Source organism: Camellia sinensis, chromosome 7, assembly GCF_055761805.1.
Source record: "Camellia sinensis isolate YWXY chromosome 7, ASM5576180v1, whole genome shotgun sequence".
Taxonomy (NCBI): domain Eukaryota; kingdom Viridiplantae; phylum Streptophyta; class Magnoliopsida; order Ericales; family Theaceae; genus Camellia; species Camellia sinensis.
In genome coordinates this window covers 74,619,903-74,629,013 of record NC_138967.1, presented here as the reverse complement: position 1 = coordinate 74,629,013, position 9,111 = coordinate 74,619,903, and the positions used below count along the sequence as shown (strand labels likewise).

The following is a 9,111-nucleotide window of genomic DNA, read 5'->3' as shown; positions in this document are numbered from 1 at the left end:
ACATTTTTTATGCGTTAAGTATGCAACAATGCTCCATGCAAATGGATAAGAAAGTAGTTTTAATTCTCGTAATTCTCATGTGATTTCTACAACACTCATAGTTATTCTCCCCCGATAGCCCAAAGCAGATATCTCTAAACATATAGATAATTTCCAATAAAGATAAACTTTCAAAAATTCAAGATGGGAGTGATAATGCATATCCAACTCCACCATCATCATCATCATCAGCATTCGAATTTCGTAAATTTCAACATCATTTCCATTTCCTCTTTACAAAATCAAGTATTCACATTTTAGGGAAAAATCCCCTTTTCTTCATGAACCAATTCCAAGTATGACAATTCACCCTTTTATCACAGCTCAACCACATTTACAAACCCACAATCATTTTCCAAAAACTATTTTGACCCTCTTTTGATTTCAAAACCAAAACCCTAGGTTTATCCAAAAATACCCAAATCACAATATTATTTAGAAAATCAAAAAATAATGTTTAAAACCATACAAAAGTGTGGAGAAATCCCTTCCTCAAAGCTAGAAGGCGAGAGAGAGAATGGAGAAACCTCAACGAAGCCAAAAACCAATTTTGCTTCGATCAAAAGGAAACTCTAGGCAAGCGCTACCCTTTTTTCGAAAGCACAATGGTTGAGAGATCAATGGATGACAGTGTATTTGAGGTTTAAAGATGGTTTCCAGAGAGAGAAGAAGAAAATATGAGATTTTAGAATGTTTAGAGAAAGAGAGAGATATGAGAAAATGACTCAAAAAGTGACTTTTACGAACTGATATACACGTAGACCGCTCGAGCGACTAAACACAACAAGTGAGACCAGTCGAGCGAAGAACACCATCATCCCAGTACTTTTACATGCCTGCAAAAGTACTGAGAGTTCCCAAAGACTGCTAGAGCGCAAGAAGAACCACTCGAGCCAAGACCGCTTGAGTGCAAGAAACATAGCTCGAGCGAAAAAAAAAACACGCTCCCAATATGTTTGCAGTCTTGCAAATATACTGGAAGTTCTCAAAGATTGGTTGAGCGACCAAAGGACCACTCGCGCGAACTGACCAAAATCTGGGCAATAGTTCTATTGAAAAACAAACTCCCGACCTATTCCAAACGCAATAAAGACATCCAAACAACAAAACTAATCTAGGATAAGATGAATCAGGATATGAACAACTAAACAACATAAGGAATCCCCGATCCAAAACAATAAACGAGTCAAGTCTAAACTAGAATCATTATATATTGTTGAGTTCCGTTGAAATATTGGGAATTTCTCCTTTAAATGTGTTTTTGAAAGGAATAGATGATTTGTTAGAAAACATTGGTTTTGACCTTAAGAAGAAAGGAAAAGGTGTTGAGTTTTTTACAAGATAAAATGGATGTATCTATTAAAGATGAGAGTGGAGTTGCATATGTATTATCATTCCCAAATTGAGATTATGAAAGTTTAACTGTTGTTGGGGATTTATCTTTTGTGTAGAGATATCTATTTTGGGTTATCGGTGAAGCATAACTTTGATTGTTGTAGAAATTGCATGAGGATTAGGTTAATTAAAACCAAATACTCATAAATCTTGCAGTGAACATTATTACATAGTCTTGCAATTATCTCTTTGAGAAAAAAGGTTGAATACCTTGGTGAATATAGTTAAGGGGTGTGGTTGTGGTATTATCTATGTTGGCATGTGTGTCCTTAATGAATGTACAAAAACCTTTGTGGTTAGGTGCCAATTCTCCATGTTAGTGCCGATAAAATGGATTTGGCAGTACTTGTATAGCCAACTGGTAGACACATACCTAGAGATTCCCGGTGTTGTGTATCCACTGCCCTATTTTCTGTTCTAAAAAGTATTGTTTTATGAGTTGCTTTATAATCATGACATCGCATTGTTTTGAAAGAGAAATTTTGACGATTTGGTAAATGGCATGCATATGCATTCATCATATGACTATGTTAAGCATCATACAGTGTTTTCAAGTATTGTCTACTAGGCTTTAGTTCACCCTATGTGGAACCAACTTTCAGGTGATGATGGTATGCCTCCGCCAAGGACTTAACTTGGGAGGATAGTGGAGCTGAAGGCTCATTTTGCTTTTCTTTTGTTGTAAATATATGTTATACAAGCCTCAAGCTTTTTATTTGTTTTGGGCTTGACCCATTTTAATTGTAACCAAGGATCAACTTGGAAATATGTAGCCACTAAGGCATGAACCTATGTGTATTTCTTTCCGTTTCCTTGCATTGATATAAGTCACATGCTATGGATTCACAATCTAGGATTTATTAATGTATAATTGTATGTGACATCTTTTGTAATATTTTCAAGAGAGTTAATGAAAGAACGAAACATTATTGGTTTTCTGCACATTTAGCTTACTTTGTGGAATTATCTATTGTTGATTACTTTTGGGGCGTTACAACTTAACTCGACTCGACTTGATTATATATAGTTTAAGTTTGATTCAAATCATCTGAAAAAAGTAAATAAGCCAAACTTGAATGCATTTTATTCATAATTTTTGTTTTATTGTTGTCAATCAGTATGAGATTATGTGTAGCATCTCCAATGGACTCTTTAAATGAGGCATGTTAGCTATTAAAGTTAGCATTATCATATTTTAGTCCTTTCAACAAGCTAGCTATTACAATAATGATTTTAACAAAATTCGTCAAAGTTAGTGATATTTGAAGAGCCTTAGAAGGCTCTTTAAACAATTTGTGTGTATAGATAGGTTGAAATAAATAGTAGCGTTGGAATTCATAAATGGCAAAAGAAATTTGACAAAATAAAAAAATTATCTTTTTTATAGTTTAATTAGTAAAATTGAAGAGTATAGTTAAAGTTTCTCTTACAAATATTCTAAGGATTATATAAATTAGACAACTAATTACAATTAAAAAAAAGGTATTTATTTGAGAAGAAATCACTTATTATTTAGTCAAAGCAAACATACTTTTTATATTTAACTCCTTTTTAGCCAAATAGATTGTTTGAAGATTGCCAAACTAAGGACTTTTAGAACATATATATATATATATATTTAGGAAAAAATATAAAATGCATATATTAAATTCATTTTTATTTAAATTCACACCACACTAAATTTAAAGCTGAGTATTTTTTCCAAGCACATATCACCACTGTAAAAAATAAAAATGAAAATAAAAAAATGTGAAGATTCTAGTACTTTTCTTGGACTCTCTTCAGTTGGTTTTGCATTGAAGCCAATTTGAGAAGACATCAATGGTATCTATGTCAACTCTGTAATGCTTCTGAGTGAATTCAAGAAGAGTTGGCCAAGTGAAGTCTGGATATATCCTTGGATTATGACTATTGACCAATCCATTAGGTGGACTCACCACTTTGTCCATGTTCGGAGACAAAAAGAAGGTCAGAGACTTCCTTGGAACTTGTTTGTTTACCACTACTCTATGCAAGCAACTCTTGTAAATTCCATTTGATAGAGCCTGAAACATTTTCAAACTTTTATGCATTAAAATTCAAGCTTATGCTAATAAACTTCATTAGAAAAAGTTTAATACGATTCTCATATATTTTGAGTTTTTCACATGATTGAACACATGGTCCACTGCTTCTAAATTCAAGTTTATCCTCAGCTCTTTGAAACCATCACTAACATTGGACACAAGGTCTTCTATCCCTAAATTTTAATGTTCGTCTCTCAATACATCCTCAATTATTGAATTATATTTCGAGATTCTCATATGATTCAATAGTTAAGGAAAGTACATTGACACATAAAGACAAAGGGATTAGATGACAAAGAATCCATAGCCATGTCAATCATTCAACAACATTATAAAGTCAGAAAAATGATCGCTAAAGTCATCTTTGGCGATGAAAAAATACCTTGGTCGCCAAATATGTTTTTTTTTCTTGTAGCGATATTATAAAATACAATTTGTAAGAAAAACAAAATCATACAGAATGATACGACATTTTGCAATCCTTTCATTTGAAGAGAAAACACCCATCATTGTAGCCAGATTTACAAAAATATTATTGCCACATCATTCTGTATAGATTGTATTATGAATACAAATTCTATTCAAAAATAGTTTTTTATATATAAAAAAATTACCAAATAATTAGATGTCATATAATTAAATGTCATTTTAATGGTGTCACATAACTCTGTATCTAAATTCTATATATTTGTGTGTTCGTTTATTACTACAATTTTTGAAGACTAGATCATTTGTTTCTAAATATTGGTGTCCCCCATCCCAAAAACATCTATAACTATTAGATATGTTTCGAGACTTTTGAACCCTCACATGATCCAATAGGCAAGACAGGAGAGAAAACTTCGTCCCTGCTTTGCTTTCTCATTGAGGACGAGAAAATTGTCATCCTAAATTTAGAACAAGAGGAAACTAAGCCCTTTTTGGTTACTTTTTAGAATATTTTTCTACTCATAACCTTTTCCTTATTCAACATTTGTTTATGTACTTACCATGAATGTGTCTCCAATGTTGACAACAAAAGCTTGTGAATTGGGAAGAATGGAGTGCCATTGTTGATCAACAAACACTTGAAGCCCACCAACATTGTCTTGATGAAGGATAGTGAGCGAGTTTGGATCACGGTGAGGACCAGTTCCAAGAGTATCATGAGCTCTAAGACAAGGGGGGTAGTTGTTTAATCTCATTATTGACTCATTTCCTTCAAAGAATTCTCTTAAATAGGTTGGGCCCACTCCTGGGCTCATCCCCAATAGCTCCATGATCCTAAGTGAAAGAGTGTTCATTGATTCACAATAATCTTAGTATATCCTTCTAAGAAAACACAAAAAGCAACAAAAACAAAAACAAAAACAAAAAAGAAAGTTTAGGAAAATAATAAATTGAGATAGAGATAGACATGGTTCTGAATAATTAAGGGTATTTTTATTTTTATATTTTTGGTTGTTTCGTTTTGTGTTTTTATTTTTGAGAAAACACAAAAATAATAATAATAATAATAACTAAAAAATTATTTAACGAATTGTTACATTCTATTTTTGACCAAGTACCTTTGTTGTACTCTTCGTTTTACATCAATTAAAATATATATATATATATATATATATATTTCAAACTGGTTTTCATTAAAAAAATTTGAAGTCTCACTTTAAAAATCTAATGTTTTCAAGTGGGCTTCTTAAATTCAAACGAAATCATCTTTAGTAATGAAATTAACACAACTACTTAAAATAATTTAAAATGGTAAAACTATAAGAAACATAGTACCTCTCTTGTTATCCATTAATAGTATTTTTTTTAATAAATTATGTTTTGATTTTGTAATTTCATTCTTGTATCAATTTGACCTCAATAAATTCAATTGTATTAATTTTGTTTTTCAAATTTTTACTTTGTATTTTGATAAATTAGAAAAAAAAAATAAAGAAAAACATGATTCATTAAAAAAGGAATAAATAATTTCAAATCAGATGTTAACCCCTCAATTACTCTAAGATATGTCACACTTGCTTTCAATTTAACTTCTAAAGGAATGTTATGAATTAGGGTAAATTGACATAATGTGAAATTCTCAAAAATAAAACTATTGTAATCAAATTAATGCAAAACACAAATTACATAGACTATGGTTCCTTTTTTTTTTTTTCTAATAAATGTGTATATATATATTTGAAAGCTTTTCGAGAAAATTTTCTGAATACTTACTTTTGAAAAAAAATCAAAAAAATTATAAAAATATAAATAATCAGAGATACCAAGAAGCATGAAAAGTTATTTTAAAATCTACCTCGAAATAATTATATACCGTAGATTTAAAGTTGATGGGATGCGGACCACAAGGAAAATGATTATTATTCATAAATATATTTTTTGAGATATTTTTTATGAGTTTATATAGCATGGTTGAAAAATAAAATCAAACTGATTGGTATTTCTAAATTTTTCATTGTTTTATTTTCTAAAACATAGAAAAATGAAAACAAAGAAAACAAAAACATAATCAAATAGAACAAACTAAGGTTTTCATACCCAAATTGCCTAAAATCTTCACCCATTGTGCTAACCAAGTACTCTCCAACCACGTTGGATGATCCACCGTCATCGCAATATCTAAAAGAAAGAGTTTCTTTCCATGGAAGCCTGGAAGAGTACCTACCAGTAAAGCTACTAGCATACCCATGATATTCCCCAACTTTTCTTTGAGTTCTCTGTTTCTCTTTCAAGGGCATATCAAAAAACAAGTCCATGTTCTTGTGAGCTTCACTGATAAGCTCTTTGCTAACTCCATGGTTTATGACTAAGAAGAAACCATGTTTCTTGCAAGCCTCATCGACAAGTTGAATAGCTGTTGAGACGGATAGGGGATCACCGGAGATGAAGGCTCCCAAGTCAATAGGTGGAACGAAGAGCGGTGGTGGCTCATGGAGGCTGGGTTTTTCATGGTCGGGCCATATGAATTGTGGAGGTATGTTAAGTTCGTGTTTGAGAAGAGATGCGTCGAACATGGGATGTTTTGGGTGGTTTAGCAATGGAGATGATGGTGGTGGTGATGGAGGAGGAGGAGGAGGCATTGGATATTGTTAAGACTTGAGAGAGATGGTTGTAAAAGAGTTAGAGAAGACAGAGCTATTGATGAAAGGAAAATGATATAGAAGTCCATTTTAGAGACCCAATTTTTACACCTAGTGATGTGTCAACAAAAAGAAAGATTGATTGATGATTAGATAATAAATAAGAGAGAGAGAAAGTGTTAAATATTTTAATTTAATGCCACATCATTAGGTTTATAAGGTATATTTAATTTTTGAACCAGAGTAGCAATGCTCTTGATGAAAAGTGAGATTAAATAACAATTTGAATTTTGTTCCATCTATTAATCTCATCACGGGTCTTATTTTGATATAATTCAATTTTTTTTTTTAAATTTTTAATATATAGGTTATTCACGAAAAGAAAATTAAATTGATTTTTAGTAAAATAATTTTTATATGTTTTTAAAATATGAACAACAAATATTATTTCAAAAAAAAATTATTCAATTTTTGAAGATAAAAATGGTAAAATTATATAATTATGGTTATCAAATTAATATAATTTTTTTCATAAATAATATATACATTAAAATATTAAAAATAAATAATTAAAATAGAGCCATAATGAACCCCAATAGAATTTGAATGGAGCTAGATTTACTTAATTAATAATTATATAATATCTATATCTATATCTATACCTATACCTATATTTCTATCTGTAGTATTATATAAAATTATTATTGGTTAATTTTTAAATAGTCTAAATTATTGTCAATAATACATTAGTATTATTTCTTAAATTTTGTGATTTGAAAGTATGCAATGATATAATTACTATTTTTAATTTCAATGATTATGGTATGAAATCCATAGTTATATCTCTACTTCTATCTATACTATTATATAAAAATATTATTGGTTAATTTTTAAATCCTCTTAATTGTTGTAAATAATATATTAGTATTATTTCCATAAATTTTGTGATTTCAAAACATACACTGATGTAACTACTACTTTTAATTTCAATGATTATGGTATGGAATCCACATCTATATCTATACTTCTATTTATACTATTATATAAAAATCTTATTGGTTAAATTTTAAGATGCCTCAATTATGGTCAATAATATATTAATATCATTTCCTTAAATTTTATGATTTCAAAACATCTAATGATGTAATTACTATTTTTAGTTTCAATGGCTATGGTATGAAATTTATATTTATATCTATACTTCTATCTATGCTATTATGTAAAAATATTATTGATTGATGTTTAAATTCTTGTAATCATTGGCCAATAATATGTTAGTATTATTTTCTTAAATTGTGTGATTACAAAAATGCAACGATGTAATTACTATATTTAATTTCAATGCTTATGGTATAAAATATATATCTATATCTATACTTCCATCTATACTATTATATACAAATATAATTGGTTAATTTTTAAATCCTCTTAATTATTGTCAATAATATACTAGTATTATTTCCTTAAATTTTGTGATTTCAAAACATGTATTGATGTAATTACCATTTTTAATTTCAATGGTTATGGTATGAAATCCATATCCATATCTATGCTTCTATCTATAGTATTATATAAAAATATTATTGGTTAATTTTTTAATTCTCTTAATTGTTGTCAATAATATATTAATATTATTTCCTTAAATTTTGTGATTTCAAACATGCAATGATGTAATTAATATTTTAGTTTCAATGGTTATGGTATGAAATCTATATTTATATCTACACTTCTATCTATGTTATTATGTAAAAATATTATTGGTTAATGTTTAAATCCTCTTAGTGATTGCCAATAATATATTAGTATTATTTTCTAAAATTTTGTGATTTCAAAAATGCAATGGTGTAATTACAATTTTAATTTCAATGGTTGTGGTATGAAATATATATATATTTATATCTACACTTCCATGTATAATATTATATAAAATATTATTGGTTAATTTTTGAATCCTCTTAATTATTGTCAATAATATATTAGTATTATTTCTTTAAATTTTTTGATTTCAAAACATGCAATGATGTAGTTACTATTTTTAATTTCAATGGTTATTGTAACGCCCTGAAATAAATAAAAATAATCCAACTCATAAATTTCTTACAAATGATCAACACCATCATGTCTTATGTTACATTCATAACTTTGATCAATACAAAAGACCAACATATGGAAAAATTACTCATAAATCCCATATTGGGAAATGTTGCTCTATCTAGTCCTGAGTGTTTTTTTGTAAACCATTTTGTCCTTTTTATATGTGGTATGGTATCTTTGTTTGTTATATTGTATAAACGTCAAGCAATTTCAATCCAATCAATGTTAGCGAGTTCAATTGTATATAATTCACCAAAACAGATGTATACGAACCTGGAACATCACTATATATATTTTTTCCATTCATATTTTATTTCAAAAATCATTGCCGATTAATTTATATCCAGTCCATAGCTCTCTCTCTCTCTCTCTCTCTCTAACTCGGCACTGCATCCCCCTTTGCTCTGATCCCACCATCTCGGCTGCCAACTGCTCCACCGCCAACCACC

The 9,111-nt window shown here is 29.3% G+C and overlaps 1 pseudogene; it reads right to left on the bottom strand.

Moving 5' to 3' along the window:
- Positions 1–3,215: 3,215 nt before the first annotated feature.
- LOC114299187 (gibberellin 20 oxidase 1-B-like) lies at positions 3,216–6,502 on the bottom strand (annotated as a pseudogene).
- Between the last annotated feature and the right edge of the window lie 2,609 nt (positions 6,503–9,111).